At 39.3% G+C, this 22866-nt stretch overlaps 1 protein-coding gene across 1 annotated transcript in view; it reads right to left on the reverse strand.

Moving 5' to 3' along the window:
- The window catches only part of NCKAP5 (NCK associated protein 5), a 977727-nt gene that overhangs the window by 906751 nt on the left and 48110 nt on the right, over positions 1-22866 (reverse strand). The window lies entirely within an intron of this gene.

Raw genomic sequence — 22866 nt, forward strand, 5'->3', positions numbered from 1 at the left:
TGTAGGTGGGAGTGTAAATTAGTTCAACCATTGTGGAAGACAGTGTGGCGATTCCTCAAGGACCTAGAAATAGAAATTCCATTTGACCCAGCAATCCCATTGCTGGGTATATATCCAAAGGATTACAAATCGTTCTACTATAAGGACACGTGCACACAAATGTTCATTGCAGCATGGTTTACAATAGTAAAGACCTGGAACCAACCCAAATGCCCATTGATGATAGACTGGATAGGGAAAATGTGGCACATACACACCATGGAATATTATGCAGTCATCAAAAACAATGAGTTTGTGTCCTTTGTAGGGACATGGATGAACCTGGAAACCATTATTCTCAGCAAACTGACACAAGAGCAGAAGATCAAACACCACATGTTCTCACTCATAGGCGGGTGTTGAACAATGAGAACACATGGACACAGGGAGGGGAGCACTACACACTGGGGTCTGTTGGGGGAAATAGGGGAGGGCCAGTGGGGGGTGGAGAGTTGGGGAGAGATAGCATGGGGAGAAATGCCAGATATATGTGATGGGGAGGAAGGCAGCAAATCACACTGCCACGTGTGTACCTATGCAACAATCATGCATGTTTTTCACATGTACCCCAAAACCTAAAATGCAATAAAATAAATTATAAATAAATAAATAAATAAATAAACTCGACCTTGAAAACCTTTTTAAAGATTTTTTTCAGGTGCCAACGTCCTAAGATGCTAAAAACGTGTGGTATGTTTAGGAGCAGAAGAAGGTGAGTACAGCCGGAGCACAGCATTAGTGGTGAGAGGGAGGCCATGTTGGGCAGGGCTCAGATCACAGACCTGGACACCCAGGTAGGTTTGATTTTATACTAAGAATTATGAGCAGAATGGTAATGGTGTCTAAATAATGTTTTAAAATATTAACATGTCTGCTCCTTGGAGACCAGGTTCTGAAGAAACAAGAGAGGAAGATGGAGACCAGTGAAGAAGCTGTTCTAGAATGACCTAGGCAACAAGAAAATCCTGGGAAGTGCCTCGAGGGCGCTGCTGGGAACCCAAAGAGGAGACTACTCCGGAACGTGGAATCAGAAAACTTCCAAATATAGAGAGCTCAGAGGAAGTTCCTTTGAGCTGAGACTCGGAGATTTGGGGACGGCAAAGAGGAATGAGGAGCCCGTTCCAGAATGTGAGCAGTGAGGTGTTCCTGGAGGACTTGTGGGGTACAGATAAAGAGGCTGGGGAGCTGAGCCTGTAGACACTGCTGAGTGCTAGACGGTGAGAGGCTGGATGCAAGACTAAGGTGCTGGTTCTTTCTTTTGTGGTTGATAGAGAGCCCTGGGGATGGCTCAGAAGGGAAGTAGGCACACAACTTTCTCCAGTGGCAGTGTGGAAGACAGTTCTGAGAAGAGGTTAAAGAGGAGGTCAGGGCCAGGCTCGGTGGCTCACGCTTGCAATCCCAGCACTTTAGGAGGCCAAGGCGGGCGGCTCACGAAGTCAGGAAATGGAGACCATCCTGGCCAACATGGTGAAACCCCATCTCTACTAAAATACAAAAAAAATTAGCTGAGTGTGGTGGTGCGTGCGTGTAGTTCCAGCTACTCAGGAGGCTGAGGCAGGAGAATTACTTGAACCCAGGAGGCAGAAACTGCAGTGAGCCGAGATCGCGCCACTGCACTGCAGGCTGGGTGACAGTGCAAGACTCCATCTCAAAAAAAAAAATAATAATAAGGTCAGCTGATGTTTTCCATGAAGGGCTAGAGAGTGCATCTTTCGACTTTGCGGGCTAAGTCTTATTTTACAACTGTTCAACTCTGCAGCAGTAGATAAATTCATAAGCAAACGGGTGTGGCTGTGTTCCAGCCAAATGTTATTTACCGAAACAGGCCTTGGGCCAGCTTCAGTCTGCTGGCTGTAGTTTGCCAGCCCCCGGGGTTAGGGAAAGGGAGGGAAGTTACCCAGTCCTGCAAAGGATGGAAAGGATCTGGTGACTCCAGTGGCAGAATGGAAGGAGGAACACAGCTCTGAGAGGCCTTCTGCTGAATGTCAGGGCAGTAGAGGGGAGGAATGGGAGTTGAGGGTGACTCAGAATTTGTAGTCACAGTTGGAAGGGCTTTCCTCAATGGGCAGCAGGGGTTTAAGCTGTGGAAGCAGATGAGATATCTTCCTCCCACTTACCCCCTCACATACACAAGGATGGGAGAGAATGAAGTGTTAAAGAGCACCGATGTTTATCAGACAGCCAAAAAGTTAAAACCATGGCATCAGCTGAGGCAGGAGGTGAACTGCAGAAGGATGCTGCCTCCTCGGAGCCTCCCAGAAGAGTGCTTGGCCTCCAGAAGCAGAGAAGTGGCCCTGACGGCATCAGGGATTTCATCCAGTGCTTGGTTTCTCCAGCATCTTGTGCTGGTCCCTTAGCAATCAGGCAGCACTGTTTACTGAGTGCCCGCCACCAATCTGGCCGTGGACTCGGTGCCCTCAGGGGCCGGGAAAGACTGTGTGGTGCAGCCCTTACTGCTGTGAGTCCTGGGAGAGGCAGGAGCTATTAAAGGCCACAAGGGTTCTGCTTGTTTGCAGTGCCTGGGAATGCTTTTTGGGGATCGGAGGAATTGTGTGAAGCAGGTAAGGCACATGACAAACGTCCAACTTGGGAGAGAAACATGCAAATATGCCCGATGGCAGGAATGAGCAGGCCTTAGAAGTAAAGAGGAGTCTTTAGGATGTTACATATTTTTGTTTGTTTGTTTATTTTTTGAGATGGAGCCTTGCTCTGTCACCCAGCCTAGAGTACATTAGCACAACCTCCGCCTCCCAAGTTCAAGTGATTCTCCTGCCTCAGCCACCCAAGTAGTTAGGATTATAGGTGTCTGCCACCATGCCCGGCTACTTTTTGTATTTTCAGTAGAGACAGGGTTTTTCCACTTTGGCCAGGCTGGTCTTGAACTCCTGACCTCAGGTGATCCACTTGCCTCAGACTCCCAAAGTGCTAGAATTACAGGCCTCAGCCACCTTGCCCAGTCAGATGTTACATAATTAAAATTAAGACACATGAGGGGAATTCTGTTTATTCTCTTTCTCTTTGTTTTACTGTACTTGTTATCACCTAGAGAGAAGAGAATACAGCAGCTAAGAACGTGAAACCAGGACACAGCAACCTGGGACTGAATCTCAAACTCTACTGACTGTGTTAACCTCTCTATGTCTCAGTTTTCTCTCTCTGCAAGATGGGCTGATGGTAACAGCCTACTGCCCAGGACTGGCGCGGCATTCAGTGGCCAGTACATGAAGAGGGCTCAGACCGGCTTGGTCTGGGATACCCTGTGTCAGGGACCACCACTGCATTTCCCTGTCATCCTTCTGGTCAGGCCTAAGCAAGAGGAATGTGGAAGTAGTGGCTGGGGGTCTAAGAAGCCCCCTGCTCAGCACTGATCACAACTCTGTCTCTTTTGCCAGCTCTACAAGACACAGTGATGAGAATGGCCATCGGTATCTCCTTCCCTCTTCCCATGCCTTTCTGGGAAAGATATTTTCTTTCTCAAGATTGAAACTAGGTAGGTAGAGAACATTTTGCAGTTTTAATTAATACAGATTTATCTACCTCCCAGGGCTGTTTGCAAGATTAATCCCTACCCAATGCCTTAAGCTCCTTAGCAGACAGACACTGTGTTCTCACCAAATAAGCTGGACTTGTGATCTTAAGCCTGATTCTCTCAGCCACTGCTCCCTCTTCTCACATAACGGCCTCCTTGCTTGCTTTAAATTGGTTGGTTGCTCCCTGTGAATTTGAGTTTATCCTCTGCCTGGTGCAATTAAGTGTGAAAATCCTTGATCCTTGACTCTGGTGAGGGGAGATAGGGATATTTGTGTGGTCTGGGGAGAGCACTTAGCTTGGGTTCAATTTTGAGTGACTCTGACAACCGAGACTGTGGTCCCCGACCCCCTGGGTGGGTTTCGGAGCAACTCCTGAAGGGGTCAAAGACCCAGGCATGTGGTGGGGGGAAGGGGCGCAGAGGGGAGAATGAACAGAGGTGGAGGGTATCGATGCATCTGCTAACTTGGTAGAATAGCCGGAAACCACAGTCCCTGAAGTAGTCATAGAGTTCCATTTGGAAATAGTTGCAGGACATCACTCTGCTCATCAATTTGTAAAAGCTCGTTACATATAGGGTGTATCAATATCAATAATTTGCATCTGGGGTTTTGCCCAGCTTAGTGCTTTGCTTTTGTTGATTTGTTCTTATGTGAACATTTTATTCCTTGAAAGAAAAAAACAAAAGAACAAAGGGTTACAAATGTCTCCCTGCTCTTTGGTCATATTTAAAATTTTATTTCTTGATATATTAGCCCATGTCTTAATAGAGCTGCAATGACCTGGGTAAATCAAGAGGAAAAGGGGGGCAGGAGGCTCCTCTGAAGCTCTGTGCATCAAAGAACCATAATAACATGTTAGAAGAATGCCAAAGATACACTCACTAAAATGAAAATTGAAGCAAACTATACCTTTGCATATGCTATAATTATATCAGTAGGTTAATATGGAAAAAATGCTGACTGTTATATAAGTTAACAGTGGAAAAGTCTGTAGCTCTCACCTCGGCCTTGCTAACACTGATCAAAGCTAACCGGAATCAGGTTCTAATAGAACTTCAAAAAAATTTAAGGCAAAATTTCTTAAGAAAACTAGGCAACATCAGATGTCTAGTAATATGCTCTATAAAAAACTAATACCATGCCCAATAAATTTTGTAAATATCCCATAGTATCTCAGGAATTCATGAGAATAAGTATGTTAAACATTCTAAGAAGTCTGTAGACAAATGAGTTTCCTAATTTACTAAACAAGGAAGCCTGTTAACCACAAGAACTTACTGAACACTACCTGAAATAGTTTTTCATCAAAATATCTTTGGAATTTAGTACATAGGTTCTAGGAGGAAGCTCATGTGGACTTCTCAATATTGGTGATAACTGCATATTTATGATTTTAAAATACCCAACCCCTTCTAAAAGACCTGGGCCCACGCTGAAGAATAGAACTGGTGACTGACCATCCCTATGAAAATCTCTAAAACAACGGTTATCAAGCTCTAGGATGTATCAGAATCAGCCAAAGAGCTGGGCTCGTAGAGTGGGACAGGGCCTGTACTTCCCAAATTTTGCCAAGTTTCCCTGGAGATTCTGATGCACACCAAGCTTGAGAACCTCTGTCCTAAAAGATGGTTCCAGAAATGGAAAGGAGTTCAGGAAAAAAAAATAAATGGTTTTAGTCTGGCCTAAGAGCTTTTTCACATACTGAATCCACGAGTGCGCATCTGCCCAGCTGGCAGCTACAGCAGTGCTGATACCTTGGGAGCTGTACTGTTTGCTTTGCCCCAGATGTTGCCCATCAGACAATAAGGAGAATTAAATAGAAGGAACCACAAGGTACAGCTTTACTGGTCTCCAGAAGTCCCCAAACCTAATCATTCATCCACCTGGGATATCAGATAATAGAATGATTGCTGTGGGAGCTTGAGAATGAAGGACCTGAGTCCATCATTAATCCTTTAAAAAAATAATCTCCAAAAGTGACCCTGAAATACTCTAAAATCTACACTCTTTTTAATGGCTTTTACAGTTTATTACATCAGTATGTGTACTACATAAAAAGCCTTCATTATTTCCAACTCTTTTTCATTTGTAATAACTGATTCAAGAGCACAGTCCAAAGAGTTGTTTCCAGGTAGCCTGTTTTAAGAAAATGGCTTATCAAATCATTAAAGATTTACACCATGCTCTGAATAATGGAGGTGAGTTTGCTGCTCTCTTCCAAGCCGACTGCCAGACATGGGAGCTCCCCACTGGACCCAGGTAGAGTGTCTCTACTTGGATGGAATAAAATTGCATTTCTTTATCTTCGGTCTATTATGCATCCAGCTCGCAAAGTTTAACCAGTCATCCAACCCTGCTCTGTTAGAGAGATTGACTCTCACTCAAGAATCAATTAGGTCTGCATATTTGCCAAAATCAAACAAGCTGAGACAACACTGGATTAGGATTTGGAAGTCATGGGAGTTGAAAGAGACTGAGGAAGAGAGACTCTTTGAAGAAGCTCTCCTTTGAAGAATAGATACTGTAAATTATCAAATTTATTTGATGATGCCTAAGGGTATTTTTAATGCTACCAGAATTATAATGGAGGGAAAAAGCACTCATAATTTTTAAAAAGCTCAACCCTTGGATTTAGTAAAGAAAATGTTGAGACTTTTAAGCACTTGCTTAGAAGGACCATGTATCTCAGACAAGTATGATTCAAACCTGCCATCACCACTGACATTCCTATCCCACCCAAGCTAGCCACTAGGAAATCCCCACATGTATTTTCTTGTATGATGAGTCTGGGACTCATTTTAACGATTGCATCATAGTCATGGGCTTCAGCTTTTAACACGATAGTCCAGTGCTGATAAAAACCTAGTAACAACTTACTGATATTAACTCACATCTTGTTAGAAAATTCCTGTCCCTATATCAACTTTCAGTGATTCGGGAAACTTTTTGAAAAAGAAACCTATGTATTCAACAAATACCTAATGTGAATCTGATTTTAACATTTCGTGTATTTCCAAGACAGAGCTGTTTATTCCATTTGATGGAACTCTTAAAAATATGGCTTTTATTTCCACAAAACAGTACAACTGGAATAAAGCCATACAAACATAGTCCTTGTTAAAACTGTCCTTAATAGCTTTTTCATGTCTTTTCTGATGATCAAATCGCTCTTCTCTTTAGAGATATATTTCGACCATTCTCAAATCTTCTTCATTCTGCTTCAATCCTGTAGGAGGTAAAGGATCCTGAGAGAAGTCTGCATCCCTCCCTACTTTCTTGGGTCACCTTTATCAAAAGCTGTATGCACTGCAGTCCTGATACTTCTTTGGTGCTAGTTATTTAGAATCAAGGATAGATAGCTTACAGAAAGATACACAGGCATAATGAGCACAGCCCCTTTCTTGGGAAGGAAAGAAAAGGTCACTGGCAGCACCAGGATTAGAGCTAAGAGACAGGGCTTTGTGGAGTGACTCTACATTAGTCAATATTCCTCCCTAGACAAGCCTTATCCCTCTCCAAGTTTATCCTCTTTTAGGTAAAATAGAGACAACAATCCAAACCTGACTGCCTCAAAAGGTTTTGTTTAAGCATCAATAATCAACAAGAGAGATGAATATAAAATATCACAGTTGACTATGACCACACTCACCTTTACAATTCTTCCTGAAATGTCCTCAGGTTTACTGTCCTCAAATGCAAGTCCAATTGTATAACTTTCCACTTCACTGATTATTGGTTGCTCATTATCTAGAGAATAAAGACCAAACTCTACATGGTAATCGAGATCCCTCACCATATATGCTTTTCCTGCTATTGCCATCCACGGTCCCAGACCAACCACACCGAATGAATTGGCACTTTTTGAACATTTGAACATTTCATGTATTTTCACGTCTTGGTCTTTACACAAGCTATCTAATCAGTTCCTGACAAAATCCTGCTTCTCCTTCCATGATCACTTTGAATGTAATATCCCCTTAAGGATACTTTCCCTTATGGCATCCATTCATTCAATTATTATAAAGTGCTATTCACACGCCAGGCATCAGAACTGTATAACTTCATTGTTCCTACCATAGCAGTTTGTGTGTCTTTCTAACATAGTACTCATTTTAGCCTGTTTTGTGGGATTTTTTATTTACCTTTATGTCCTTACCACTGACTGGAAGCTTTCTGAGGAAAAAAAAAAAAACAAAAAAACATTATTTGTTTGGTCTCCATATCTCTACACTAGTACAGAGAAGGCACATGGCAAATATGTGTTGAATGAATAAACAATGTCATATTTAACTTGATATATTCACCGTTTTGTTTTTAAGGCAGTCACATGGGTTTAATGGCACTTTATAACTTCTGAGTGGAGGAAGAACAACTCCCACCATTTTTCTTCTAGGAGTGACTAGTTACAAGTCACCTTCATGAAGGCTTTGGATCTTATTATTATAACCACCAACTAAACAAGCCATGCTCTCTCCTGATGTTTCCCTCTACCTGTTCCCCATTATTAGCTAGGGGCCACGAGTGGAGCAAAGTTGAGCTTGTGGTCAGTCTTCCTGATTTGATCTCCCCAGAGACAACTGGGCTTCTAGCTTCATGTCCAGGATCATCTCCACCAAAAGACTTGGGTTTCTCCATAAAGCTGGCCCAACAGCTCTAAGTTTTATACCCCAAAGCTTGCCAAGATAAAGAATAAGGAAGCTGTAGAATAATGAAGAAGATATACAATAAGCATCCTCAAAAATACTAGGAACATTGCTCTAGAATTATAGAGCTCAAACATTTGGAGAGGGTGTGTCAAGAGTGACTCATAACAAATAGCAATAATAAGTAAGGCAATTAGTAGAAAAGAGGGCACCACCCACACAGAGTAGTGTCTGAGGAATTTTAATTTAAATTCCTGGGTCAGCTTCATTCTGGAGAAAGGAGGTGCTTTTTAACTTTCAAACACCTGCTTGATCCCAATAGGAGGCAAATGATCCTAAGATAAATCAGCATCCCTTCCTGCTTTCGTAGGTCTCCTTCCTTCTCATTGTCAATACATCACATTGATTTTCTATCCAGAACTGATGCTTAGTATGGGTTCTTGCTCTTAGATCATCTTTTCCCTCCTTATTGCCATGAGAAAGAACACAATGGGGTGATTTCTGTGAAGAATTATAGCCTGGTGGCTTAAAGAGACATATTTCTTGCAAAATAGCAATTCTGCTAGTACCCTGTAGACCAGAGGGTTAATGAAAGAGACAAAAGAGGCAATAAACTGGGTTCAGGTGAAGATGAATTGGAGCTGTATCTGTATGGTGGCAGTATGTGTTTTAGGAATATACTGGAAGGGTGAGGAAGAAGAAGCTTGGGGAAACAATTTCTCAACTCAGGGCCAAATGACCATTATTCTCAGAGTCCCCCACAATCATTGTCCAGGTATCTCTTTGATCTCCATAATGTCATGGAACAATTAGTAGCCTAAGAAGGGGTGTTCCCTTTTGCTTATGCTAAACCTGGGCTGCAAGAGAGTCACTAAAATGTTTCAGGCAACCCCAATATTTAGAGGAAGGCTGGATGTTCTTTTCTTCAAGTGAAAAATGAAAGCTCCAAAACAAACTATATAGCATTATTCCACTGGTTAAAAGTTAATAAACACTCTCACTCTCTTACTATCTCTCTCTCTCTTAAAAATAGATTAAAGGAAAATGTGACAAAATGTTTACAGCACTTGCTCTCGAGTGGTAGAACTATGGATTATTTCGTCTTCCTTCTTTTTATCTACATTTGCTGTGGTAAACTTGTATTACATTTCAAAGGAGAAAAATATTATATAGTTTTAAAGTCCTCTCCCTTTAACTAGATATTCTCGCCCCCGATAAAGATTTTTATAAAAATACAACTTATACTGGTCAGAGGAGATCATGTGATTAGCAAGGTGCTTCAGTGAGAAGGGAAGACTATAGAGTCTTTGTTTTCTGGGGTTTGGGGGCTTTTGTACTTTTTCTTTTCAGTTCTTAGAAACATGAGAGTGACCTCCTGCCCAGAGAAGTGACCTTGGATTTAAATGTGAAATGCTAGCCCCCCATGTAAATGCCTGAAAAAAGGGCATTTCACTCAAGAACAGGAGATGAAGTGTTTCTCTTTTCTGTGTTGACATATGATGCATCCATCAGATCTCTTGCAAGAAAAGGGATGTTGCATCTCTCAGAGAACCCCCCCAAACCTTCTCCATCTGCAAAAAGCATTTCTGGTCTCCTTCTCCCTTCTTCAAGGTTACAGCAGCCATAGTCCTCCCCAATTAGACTCAGTGCAGCCAAGAGCAGGCAGGTGGTCGTTTGGGGAGAATTCACTTTGCATTTGATTGCTTTCTTTTTGTAATATCTATTAGGATGGCAGGTTCCTGGGCCTCTCAATTTCCCGGGGTTCTGCGTTTTCACTTACTTGCTTGGCTGTCAGTAAGAGACAAAGCATGCTCCTCTCCAAAAGGTTTCTTGCGGAGTTTTTGGCCTATTTTGTAATCTTCAATAAGATAGTAAGATTTCTTAGCCCACATTAAATGACATGAAGTCTGCAATTTGCTCTAAACTATTCTACAAAAGATAAAAAGGCTGAATGGGAAGTGTGGCAACTAGTAGCCTCTCTCTGCAGGCTCCTGCAGGCCACAGAAGTCCCTTCACTTCTCTCCAAAATAGGGAAGCCAAAACATTCTCTCCCCTATTAAAACTCCTTCAAATAATCCTTGTTTTTAAGTTGCTAATCTCTTTTATATGTGGGACATGATGATGGGTTTTGAGATGATTTTTTCACTCTGAGCACAGCCTATACCAAAGTGTCTAGCAGTATCCTGTGGAATGTGGATGTATTTTGGACCCATAGATTTCAGTTTTGACATTTCAACCAAAATCTTAGACATCAGAAGAGGCATTTCAACATAATTCTATGGTCACGTATGCACTGTTAATTTTGCCCACAAATGAAAGAGTATAGCTACTTTTCATGAATAGTTCACCATTCAACCTGTCTGCCATTGATAGGATACAATACACTTCCCATATTGTTGAGAATTTTAACAGCTCTAAAGATGACCTTTGAACGCAAAGGAAAGATAAGACAGAAACTTGAAACCAGAAAACACCAAAAAAGCCTTCTAGAGATATGCTCCCAGCTTAATAATGGAAATAAGTTATTACTGTATAAAAGAAATCAAGATGTAGGCATTGAGAAAAATACCTGGATTTAGTCTCACAACAAATGTTGCAATTGATTTATTCCCAAAGAGAAAAGAAAAACTTGAACCAGTTGGGAGCATCTGAGTTGAAAAGAAACATCCTTCTTTATCCCAGTATGGATTTTCAATCTCAAATACGCAAGCCTTGTGTTTTCCTAGAGCATTTTAAAGTGTTGCACTTCATTATACAATCAATCCTTTTGGTCTCCCAAATAATATATATTGAAGTACTTTTAAAAATGCAAGTAAAGAACAATGGAAGACATTGTGACTTCTAAGTTGGTATTTTAGATTTTATGGTATTAACTTATTTTATATGATCAATGTAAATGTTGTCTCTGGGGGCCTTCATTTCTCCTTGTTGTCTCCTTGTTTACATTGGTATGTGGAAGCAACGCTTAAAAAATAGATGTAAAGATTTATGTTCCTACACGTGTCACATTATATAGTTTGGCAATGAGAAAGAAATTGATCAAATGAATGCTACTTTTGCTTTGTCAGCTTGACCTTTAAGACAGACTGACTGGATGTGAAGCCTCTATAACACTGTCCTTAAGAGGAGTTTGCTGGATTGACCAGGAGCTTGCATTGAACATCTACCACACAGCATTGGTAAGTAGCGAGCACTGAGGATAAATGGACGCTACAGAATAGACTTCCAGGAAGGAAACTTAAAGCACTAAGAAAGCAAAGAGCAGGGAAAAACAGTTTCTGAGGGCTAAGAGGAGCATTTCCGAACAGCTGAAGTAAAGTTGAGATACCCAGACATCTCTCAGATATACTACCATTCTAACCCTGAATGTACTTCCTCCTTACTTCTCCAAGAATCATACCCAAAAAAGTTACAGAATGGTGTCCAGACGTGGTGGCTTACAACTGTAATCCCAGCACTTCGGAAGGCGAAGGTGGGAGGATCACGAGGTCAAGAGATTGAGACCATCCTGGCCAAAGCGGTGAAATCCCATCTCTACTAAAAATACAAAAAATTAGCTGAGTATGGTGGTGCACACCTGTAATCCCAGCCACTTGGGAGGCTGAGGAAGGAGAATCACTTGAACCTGGGAGGTGGAGGTTGCAGTGAGCTAGGATTGTGCCACTGCACTCCAGCCTGGTGATGGAAAGACTGTGTCTCAAAAAGAAAAGAAAAGAAAGGAAAAGAAAAGAAAAGCATAGAACGGTAGAGTCAAAACCTGTGTCTAATGGAGACATTCCCCCAGAAACACTCTTATGGCCTTTGATAGAATTATTTCCTTGGCAGAAAGTTCACAATATGACAGAGTGGCCCATTCCATTCTCTAATGTTCAATGGATGCAATAGTATTTCATAATGAAAAAAAATTATACCAATGTCCACTGTTATGATTATTAAGAAAGATTTTCTTTGTGAAGATTGTTTATCCAGATGGAAGATAAACAGAAAGTTTACTTTTAGGCCAAAACTAAAATTAAGGTTGCAATAACAGTAGCTAAGTAGTATTTGTCTAGCTCTGCCTCTTACCAAAGAGTTTTCACCCCCATTCAATTATTCAAAACAGTATCAGCAGTGTTTCACATTAGCTTGAAAATAGAACAGTCTAAGACATGAAACAGAGTTGGAGACTTCCAGTAAATCATTTGGCTGGGATTTGACACCAACCATAGCCCTCCTGCGGCTCCAGATGCATCTATGCCGTTTCTTGAAGTTCACTGAGAAATGTCCTGCATGACCTCCTCTGCCCATATGTGGACTGGTTCCAGGCTGAGGCCACCTTCTTTATTCTCTTCCCTCTTCTAGGGGTGGTCCAGTAGTCCCTTCACCAAAGTGGGATGGGGCTCTTCCTAATCTTGGACAGCATGTGATTATACTTGAGCTGTAATGCAAGAGTTGCCTGTCTTCTTAGAGTGTTAACAGAGATAGAAGACTGCACCCCTTTTCCTTGTGTTGCCTTCTTTCTCACAGGTCCTACATGAGTTGTTGGAGAGAGCATTCAAAGAATCTTCTGGGGCATTTGCAGGGGACTAAGATGGTGAATAAAAGGCAGGACTATCTTGCAGCTCCTACTTAGATGGACAGAGCAGCATGTGGAGACTCACATTGTGAACTTTGGCTCCAAGAACTACACAGGAACATACCAAGAAAACCAAGAGAATCCACATATCATTTTAAGGAGTTGGATCACCATTACAGGCTCCCTGAGATGCCAAAAAATTGTGAGTCTGCTTGCTTTCTCAACAGGAAGGCTCATGGTCTAGGGCAAGTTCTCAGCCCTGGTCACTGGCTGCCAAGAAACAGACTTGGTTCTGTCAGTGGGGCATGGTAGGAATGAGATCATCCTGTAGGACTTTGGGCTATGTGGGAGTAGGATGAGGCCTGTGATTACCAGCTTTCCCCCACTTCCCTGGCAACCTGTATGACAGCAAAGGCAGTCTTAATCTGCCTGGGAATATAACTCCTTTGGACTGGGAATCACACTCCCATCCCCCACAGCAGTCATAGTAAGCTCCACCCAAGGAGAGGCTGCAGTCAGACACTCCTATCCCTGTCCCCACCTGGTGGTCTTTCTCTACCTACCCTGGTAGCCAGAGACAAAGTTCATAATGTCTTGGGAGCTCTATGGCCCTACCCACTGCCTGAGAAACCTGAATACTTAATGTCCCTAGGACAAGTTTGCATCCTCCCTATAAGACCACAGCTGATATGTACTTGAAAGCACCACCTCTGGCCAGAGGCCAACCAACACAAAACCAGTGTGCTAAACAAAACACAGCTAAAGACCCTCACAGACTCCACTTCGCTGTCCTGCTGGTATCCACAACTGCAAGACCTAAAGATGGATCACATCACAGTACTCTTTGCAGACACTCCCCATTTCCAACCCAGGCCCAGTAGCTCCACTAGGTGGTAAGACCCAGAAGAGCAAAAACAATCACTACAGTTTGGTCTCAGAAAGCCCCATCAGGGAAAGAGGAGAACATCACATCAACAAAGCACCCTGTAGGACGAAAGAATCTGAACAGCAGCCCTTTAATCCCAGATCTTCCCTCTGACATAGTCTAGCCAAATGAGAAGGAACCAGAAAAACAATTCTGGTAATATGACAAGGCAAAGGTCTTTAACACCCTCAAAAGATCATACAAGCTCACTAGCAATGGATCTAAACCAAGATAAATTTCTGATTTGCCAGAAAAATAACTCAGAGGTCAATTATTAAGCTAATCAAGGAAGCAACAGAGAAAGGTGAAATCCAACTTAAAAAAATAAAAAACACGATATAGCATATGAAACAAAATTCTTCAATGTAATAGTGTAAATAAAAAACAATCACAACTTCTGAAAATCAAGGACACACTTTGAGAAATGCAAGATGCACTGGAAAACCTCAGCAGTAGAATTGAACAAGCAGAAGATAGAACTTCAGAGCTCAAGAACACGGCTTTCAAATTAACCCAATCCAACAAAGACAAAGAAAAAAGAATGGGAAAAAAAATGAACAAAGCCTCCAAGAAGCTTGGGACTTTGTCCAACCTGAGAATAAATCTCCAAACCTAAGAATAATTGGCGTTCCCAAGGAAGAAAAGAAATCTAAAAATTTGAAAAACATTTTTGAGGAAATAATCAAGGAAAACTTCCCTGGCCTTGCTACAGTTCTAGGCATCCAAATACCAGAAGCTCAAACAGCACCTGAGAAATTCATTGCAAAAAGATCATCGCCTAGGTACATAGTCATCAGGTTATCTAAAGTCAAGACAAAGGAAGAAATCTTAAGAGCTCTGAGGCAAAAGCATCAAGTAACCTATAAAGGAAAACCTATCAGGTTAACATCAGATTTCTCAGCAGAAACCCTACAAGCTAGAAGGGATTGGGGTCCTACTTTTAGTCTCCTTAAACACAATTATCAGCCAGGAAATTTGTATCCAGTGAAACTAAGCTTCATCAATGAAGGAAAGATGTAGTCTTTTCCAGACAAACAAAGGTTGAGGGAATTTGCTACTACCAAGTCCCACTACAAGAACTGCTAAAAAGCAGCTTTAAATCTTGAAACAAACCCTTGAAATACGTAAAAATAGAGCCTCCTTAAAACATAAATCTCACAGGACCTATATAAAAATAACACAATTTTAAAAAAAGGTATTCAGGCAAGAAATAACACAATAAATAGAATAGTAGCTCATGTCTCAATACTAACATTGATGTAAATGGCCTAAATGCTCCACTTAAAAGATACAGAATGGCAGAATGGAGAAGAATTCACCAACCAAGTTTCTGCTGTCTTCAGGAGACTCAACTAACAAATAAGGACTCACATAAACTTAAGGTAAAGGTGTGGAAAAAGATAGTCCAGGCAAATGAACAAGAAAAGCAAGCAGGAGCAGGTGCTTTTATAACAGACCAAACAAACATTAAAGCAACAGCAGTTTAAAAACACAAAGAAGGACATTATATAATGACAAAGGGACTAGTCCACAGAAAACTATCACAATTCTAAATATATATGCACCTAACACTGGCATGCCCACATTTATAAAGCAATTACTGCTAGACCTAAGAAATAAGATAGATGGCAACACAATAACAGTGGGGGACTTTACTACTCCACTGACAGCACCAGATAGGTCACCAAGACAGAAAGTCAACAAAGAAACAATGAACTTAAATTATACCCTAAAACAAATGGACTTAACAGATATTTATAGAACATTGTACCCAACAACTGCAGAATATACATTCTATTCATCACACATGGAACATTCTCCAAGATAGACCGTACGATAGGCCACAAAACAAGTCTCAATAAAGTTAACAAAGTAAAAATGATATCAAGTATTCTCTCAGAACACAGTGGAATAAAACTGGAAATCAACTCCAAAAGGAACCCTCAAAACTGTGCAAATACGTGGAAATTAAATAACCTGCTCCTGGATGTTCATTGGGTCAACAGTGAAATCAAGATGAAGGTTAAAAATTTCTTTGAACTGAACAATAATAGTGACACATGCTATCAAAATTTCTCGGATACAGCAAAAGCAGTGCTAAAAGGAAAGTTCCTAGCACTAAATGGCGACATCAAAAAGCTGAAAAGAGCAAAGAGCACAAATATACAATCTAAGGTCACACCTCATGGAACTGAAGAAACAAGAACCATCAAAACCCAAATCCAGCAGAAGAAAAGAAATAACAAAATCAGAGCAGAGCTAAATGAAATTGAAATATACAAAAGAAATCAAACAAAAAGCTGACTCTTTGAAAAGATAAATAAAATTGACAAACCATTAGCAAGATTAACCAAGAAAATAAGAGAGAAGATCCAAATAAGCTCAATTGGAAATGAAACAGGAGATATTACAACTGATATACAAAAATACAAAAGATTATTCAAGGCCAGTATGAACACCTTTATTTGCATAAACTGGAAAACCTAGAGGAGATGGATAAATTCCTGGAAATATCCAACCCTCTTATATTAAACCAGGAAGATGCAGAATCTCTGAAGAGTCCAATAACAAGCAGCAAGAAAAACTTGGCAACAAAAAAAGTCCAGGACCAGACAGATTCTGGTCCTGGGTTCTATCAGACATTGTATCAGACATTCAAAGAAGAATTGGTAGCAATCCTATCGACACTAATCCAAAAGATAAATAAAGAGGGAATCCTCCCTAAACCATTCTATGAAGCCAGTACCACCCTAATACCCAAACCAGGGAAGGACATAACAAAAAAAGAAGACTACAGACCAATATCCCTGATGAATATAGATACAAAAATCCTCAACAAAATAATAGTTGACTAAATCCAAAAGCATATCAAAAAGATAATCCACCATGATCAACTGAGTTTCATACCAGAGATGTAGGGATGGTTTAACATACATAATTCAATAACTGTGATTCAACAAATAAACAAAATTAAAAACAAATATGTGATCATCTCAATAGACACATAAAAAGCATTTGATAAAATCCAACATTGCTTCATGATGAAAATCTTCAGCAAAATTGGCATAGAAGGGACATACCTTAAGATAATAATAGCCATCTATGACAGACCCACAGCCAACATTATACTGAATGGGGAAGGAAAAGTTGAAAGCATTCCCCCAAGAACTGGACCAAGACTAAGATGCCCACTTTCACCACTTTTATTCAACATAGTACTAGAAGTCCTAGCCAGAGCAATCAGACAAGAAAGAAATGTAGGTCATCCAAATCAGTAAAGAGGAAGACAAACTGTTGCTGTTTGCTAATGATATGATCATATACCTAGAAAACCCTAAGGACTCATCCAAAAAGCTCATAGAATTGGTAAATGAATTCAGCAAAGTTTCAGGATACAAAATTAATGTACACAATTCAGTAGCTCTGTTATACACCAACAGTGACCAATCTGAGAATCAAATCAAGAACTCAATCCCTTTCACAATAGCTGCAAAAATAAATAAATAAATAAATAAATAAATAAATAAAATACTTAGGAATACACTTAACCAAGTTTGTGAAAGACCTCTGCAAGGAAAACTACAAAACACTGCTGAAAGAAATCATAAGAGGACATAAACAAATGGAAACACACCCCATGCTCATGGATGGGTAGAATCAACATTGTGAAAATGATCATATTGCCAAAAGCAATCTACAAATTTAATGCAATTCTCATCAAAATACCACCATCATTCTTCACAAAACTAGAAAAACAAATCCTAAAGTTCGTATGGAACCAAAAAAGAGCTCAAATCACCCAAGCAAACCTAAGCAAAAAAGACAAATCTGGAGGTGTCACATTACCTGACTTCAAACTATACTATAAGACCATAATCACCAAAACAGCATGGTACTGGTATAAAAATAGGCACATAGACCAATGGAACAGACTAGAGAATCCAGAAATAAAGCCAATTGCTTACAGTCAACTGATCTTCAACAAAGTAAACAAAAAGATAAAGTGAGAAAAGGACACCCTATTCAACAAACTGTGGTGGGATAATTGGCTAGCCAAATGTAGAAGAATGAAACTGGACCCTCATTTTTCACCTTATACAAAAATCAACTCAAGAGGGATCAAAGACTTAAATCTAAGACTCGAAATCATAAAGACTCTAGAAAACATCAGAAAAACCCTTCTAGACATTAACTTAGGCAAAGACTTCATGACCAACAACCCAAAAGCAAATGCAACAAAAACAAAGATAAGCAGATGGGACTTAATTAAACTAAAACGTTTCTGCACAGCAAAAGAAATAATAAGCAGGGTTAACAGACAACCCAGAGGGGGAGAAAATCTTCACAATCTATACATTTGACAAAGGACTAATAACTAGAATCCATAAAGAACTCACACAAATCAGCAAGAAAAAAATCAAAAAATCCCATCAAAGCCTGGGATAAAATAAGAATAGACAATTCTCAAAAGAAGGTATACAAATGGCCAACACGCATATGGAAAAATGCTCAACATCACTAATTATTAGGGAAATGCAAATCAAAACCACAATGCAACACCATCTCACTCCTGCAAGAACGGCCATAATAAAAAAATAATAGATGTTGGCGTGGATGTGGTGATAAGAGAACACTTTTACACTGTTGGTGGGAATGTCAACCAGTACAACCACTATGGAAAACAGTGTGGAGACTCCTTAAAGAACTAAAAGTAGATCTGCCATTTGATCTACTAATCCCACTACTAAGTATCTACCCAGAGGACAGGAAGTCATTATACGAAAAAGATACTTGTACGCACATGCTCATTGCAGCACAATTTGCAATTGCAAAAATACAGAACAAGCCCAAATGCCCATGAATCAATGAGTAAAGAAAATTGACATATCTATAATAGAATACTACTCAGCCATAAAAAGGAATGAAATAACGGCATCCACAACAACTTGGATGGAATTGGAGACCATTATTCTAAATGAAGTAACTCAGGAGCAGAAAACCAAACAGCATATATTCTCATTCATGTGTGGGAACTAAGCTATGAGGAAGCAAAGGCATAAGAATGACACATTGGGCAGGGTACAGTGGGACATACCTGTAATCCCCGCACTTTGGGAGGTCAAGGAGGCAGATTACGAGGTCAACAGATTGAGACCATTCTAGCCAACATGGTGAAACCCCAGTTCTAGTAAAAATACAAAAATTAGCTGGGCGTGGTGACACACACTTGTAGCCCCAGGTACTGGGGAGGCTAAGGCAGGAGGATCACTTGAACCCAGGAGGTGGAGGCTACAGTGAGCAGAGATTGCACCACTGCATTTCAGCCTGACAACAGAATGAGACTCCATCAGAAAAAAAAAAAAATTGATACTTTGGGGACTTGGGGAAAGGGTGGGGGATGGCGAGAGATAAAAGACTACACATTGGGTACAGTGTACACTGCTCAGGTGATGGGTGCACCAAGAACTCAGAAATTACCGCTAAAGAACTTATTCATGTAACCAAACACCACTCCAAAACCTATTGAAATAAACAATTTTAAAAATTAAAAAGAAATAAAATTTTTAAAAAAGAATATTCTGTAGCAGCCTTCTCCATGGTCCATTGAGCCATGGTCACTCAACAGAGTTCTGTTCCCCACATTTCATCCCTTAGGAGGAGTTTCCACCCATGAGTTTCTCAGTCCTTTCAACAAATACACCCCAGTGGAGATGTGCCACTGAATTGCAGGCTTTTAGATTAAGGCCACAACAGACCAGTGATGCTCTATCCCCTTCCTCCCTTGGTGTTTTTCTTTCAGAGCACACTTTTAGGCACTAGAATTTTGGCTGCACATTCGAAGGCATTACAAGGCTCAAAATTGCAGTAAACAAGTTGGCAATAATCATAACACAATGTTATAATTACACAACGTCTCGTGGTGTATATAAAAGCATTCACAGTTATTGCAGTATTCATTTGGTCTCCCTTCAGTATTATGATGATGTTTTGAGTCGAACCATTTCCTGCCCTAACAGCCACTTTACAGACTCAAGATTCAGAGGTCTGGCATGTGTCAGCACATGTGATGCTTTTGGAATCCACATATATATCCTATTCTTTTGATTTAATATTGTGACTATGAGATACATCTGTAAGAGAAGAGTTTCAGATTAAGAAGAAAAAGCTTTATAGGTTGATCAAAATTAGGAATCCCTAAATACTGAAAACAAAATGAAACAAGGTAACCTGTATCTGGGTGGTTAGCATAATGAATAGAGAGGAACTGCTTATTAACTTTCATTAAACATCTGTAGCAGGATACAACTTAAGACAACATAACACAACCAAAGTAAATAACTCTTGAAATTCTTTTCAGTAATCAATTGTTGGTATTACATGGTTGCCATTCTGAAACTATTGCACGTGTATTGTGAAATTAAACAAATTATGTTGGTGTCATTGTAAACTCATTCTTTATAGCATTGGAAAAGGAAATATAGGTGTAACACTATTATGGTTAAGTTAAAATTCTGTAGCCCTGAATGTGAATCAGAATAATCTACATAAATTCAAGACATATTTTATCTTTAAGATACTATACATATTCCTTTGCTCTGAGAAATGAAGAAGGCCAAGAAACAATCACCAGCCCACTAATAATAAGCTCTTGTAGAACTCAAACTGAGCTTTCTAAATAACAATTTTCAATAAAAGGAGCCAGGATTCCTTGGATAAACGAATAATCCCAGTGTGAGGCAGGAGGCATACATGGGGGACCTGGGACATCTTGTCATCCAGAAAGCAAAGATGCCTTCAAAGTCCTCTGACACTGTGCCACCAGGAATCAGCAGTCAGCTTGAAGAGGCTCCTACTGGTCAAGGTGAGAACAACTTGAGCAGCAATAAGAATAGTAAGTGCAACAGTCTGAGACATGTCAAATGTGTTTAAATACACAAGTTCATAATAATACCAAAAAATTTTTTTAAATTTAATTGGTTACCACTGGGGGACACTAATAAACTAACTCATTGTTTTTTAAATTATTAAACAAAAGCAAATAATCCAGCTATTATTTTACAATTTGCATCACAGGTAGCCAGTGAATGAGAGAAAGCTTCTTTGATAGAATTATTCCACAAATAAATGAGTTGGAAAGGATAAAATTAGAATATTGCCCCATAGTTCTATATGAATTAATAAATGTTGGCAATAATCACTTATTACTACTATCATCTCCCAAAGAAAGACACTCTGATGATATGTCCCTTCTGATGGAAATGTGTAAAATCATCTAGAAAATATTTTTGTCCCACAATTGAACCTGAATCTGATTAAGCTTCTATATCTAAATACCAAGATACAGGAAATACAGGGAGAGAAATACATGCAATAACATCAAAGGATTCAATGAGCAAGATCTAGACGGTAAAAACCTTTACAGGATAGACAACCAGGTTTCTTCAATAAATATGTTGCAATGGAAATAAAAAGGGAGAAACCTATTAGCTTAAGGAGAATTAAGCTGATAATTCACATGAACAAATTCCAATTTATTTACTTTATTTGAATTCTCAAAGTATATAGATATTATTATACAATTGCAAAAATTTTATATTACAAAGAATTATTAATTTTTAGGGCATGATTATATTATTGTTTTTAAAAGTCTTTATTTTTCAGAGACATAAACTGAATTATCTCTAATAATATAATATCTAGGCTTTGTTTTTAAATAACCCAGAAGTAGTGAGAAACAGATAAGACTGGGTATTAATTGAATTTTTAAACTTGGCAAAAAATACATAGAAATTCACTATAGTATTTTCTCTAATTTTGTATATGTCTGAAATTTTTCAAAGTGTTTGAATGTATATATGTAATAAAGTTAAGAAATGTAGTTATTTGGGGAAAATTAATTTATAGCATGTCATGTCAAAATAAACTGGTGAATGAAATAGTTAAAAGTTTTAAAAGGATTTCATACAAAAAATGAAGACTATGTAGTTAAATAATTATTATTTCCTTTGTAGCAATAAACTTCCATCTTAAAAGCAATAAAATAAATCACATATTGGCCATAAAGCATAGTAGCCATAAAAATTTGGAATACATGTATCTTTAAAAACAAAAGCAAGAAAAATATTGTGCCATGATGGATTAATGGTTAATGTTATTTCTTTGTAAAAGGCACATCCAAATAAATGAGAAAAAAAGAACCTCAATGAAAATAGGTATAAAAATAAAATTTATTCTCAACAAAGCAGAGAATATGAATAGCTAATACACTTAAAATATGAATTCAGAAATAAGACCACACATCTACAACCATCTGATCTTCAACAAACCTGACAAAAGCAAGCAATGAGGAAAAGACTATCTTTCAGTAAATGGAGCTGGGAGAACTGGGTAGCCATATGCAGAAAATTGAAACTGGACCCCTTCCTTACACCTTATACAAAAATTAACTCAAGATGGATTAAAGACTTAAATGTAAAACCCAAAACTATAATCTATGCAACACCATTCAGGACATAGGCACAAGCAAAGATTTCATGATGAAAACATCAAAAGCAATTGCAACAGAAGCAAAATTGACAAATGGCATCTAATTAAACTAAAGCTTCTATACCACAAAAGAAACTATCATCAGAATGAACAGGCAACCTACATAATGGGAGAAAAAATTTGCAATCTATCCATCTAACAGAGGTCTAATATCCAGAATCTACAACAAACTTGAATAAATTTATGGGAATAAAAACAACCTAACCAAAAAGTATTCAAATGACATGAATAGACACTTCTCAAAATAAGATATTTATGCAGCCAATAAACATGAAAAAAAGTTCAATATCATTGACCATTAGAGAAATGCAAATCAAAACCCCAATGAAATACCATCTTATGCTGGTCAGGATGGTGATTATTAAAAAGTCAAGAAACAATAGATGCTAGCAAAGCTACGGAGAAATAGGAACACTTTTACACTCTTGGTGGGAATGTAAATTAGTTCAACCAGTGTGAAAGACAGTGTGGCAATTCCACAAAGACCTAGAACCAGAAATACCATTTGACTCAGCAATACCATTACTGGCTATATACCCAATGGAATATAAGTCATTTTATTACAAAGGTACAGGCACACATATGTTCATTGCAGCACTATTCACAACAGAATGTGAGACATGGAAT

Source organism: Cebus imitator, unplaced genomic scaffold (assembly GCF_001604975.1).
Source record: "Cebus imitator isolate Cc_AM_T3 unplaced genomic scaffold, Cebus_imitator-1.0 Scaffold95, whole genome shotgun sequence".
NCBI classification, from domain to species: domain Eukaryota; kingdom Metazoa; phylum Chordata; class Mammalia; order Primates; family Cebidae; genus Cebus; species Cebus imitator.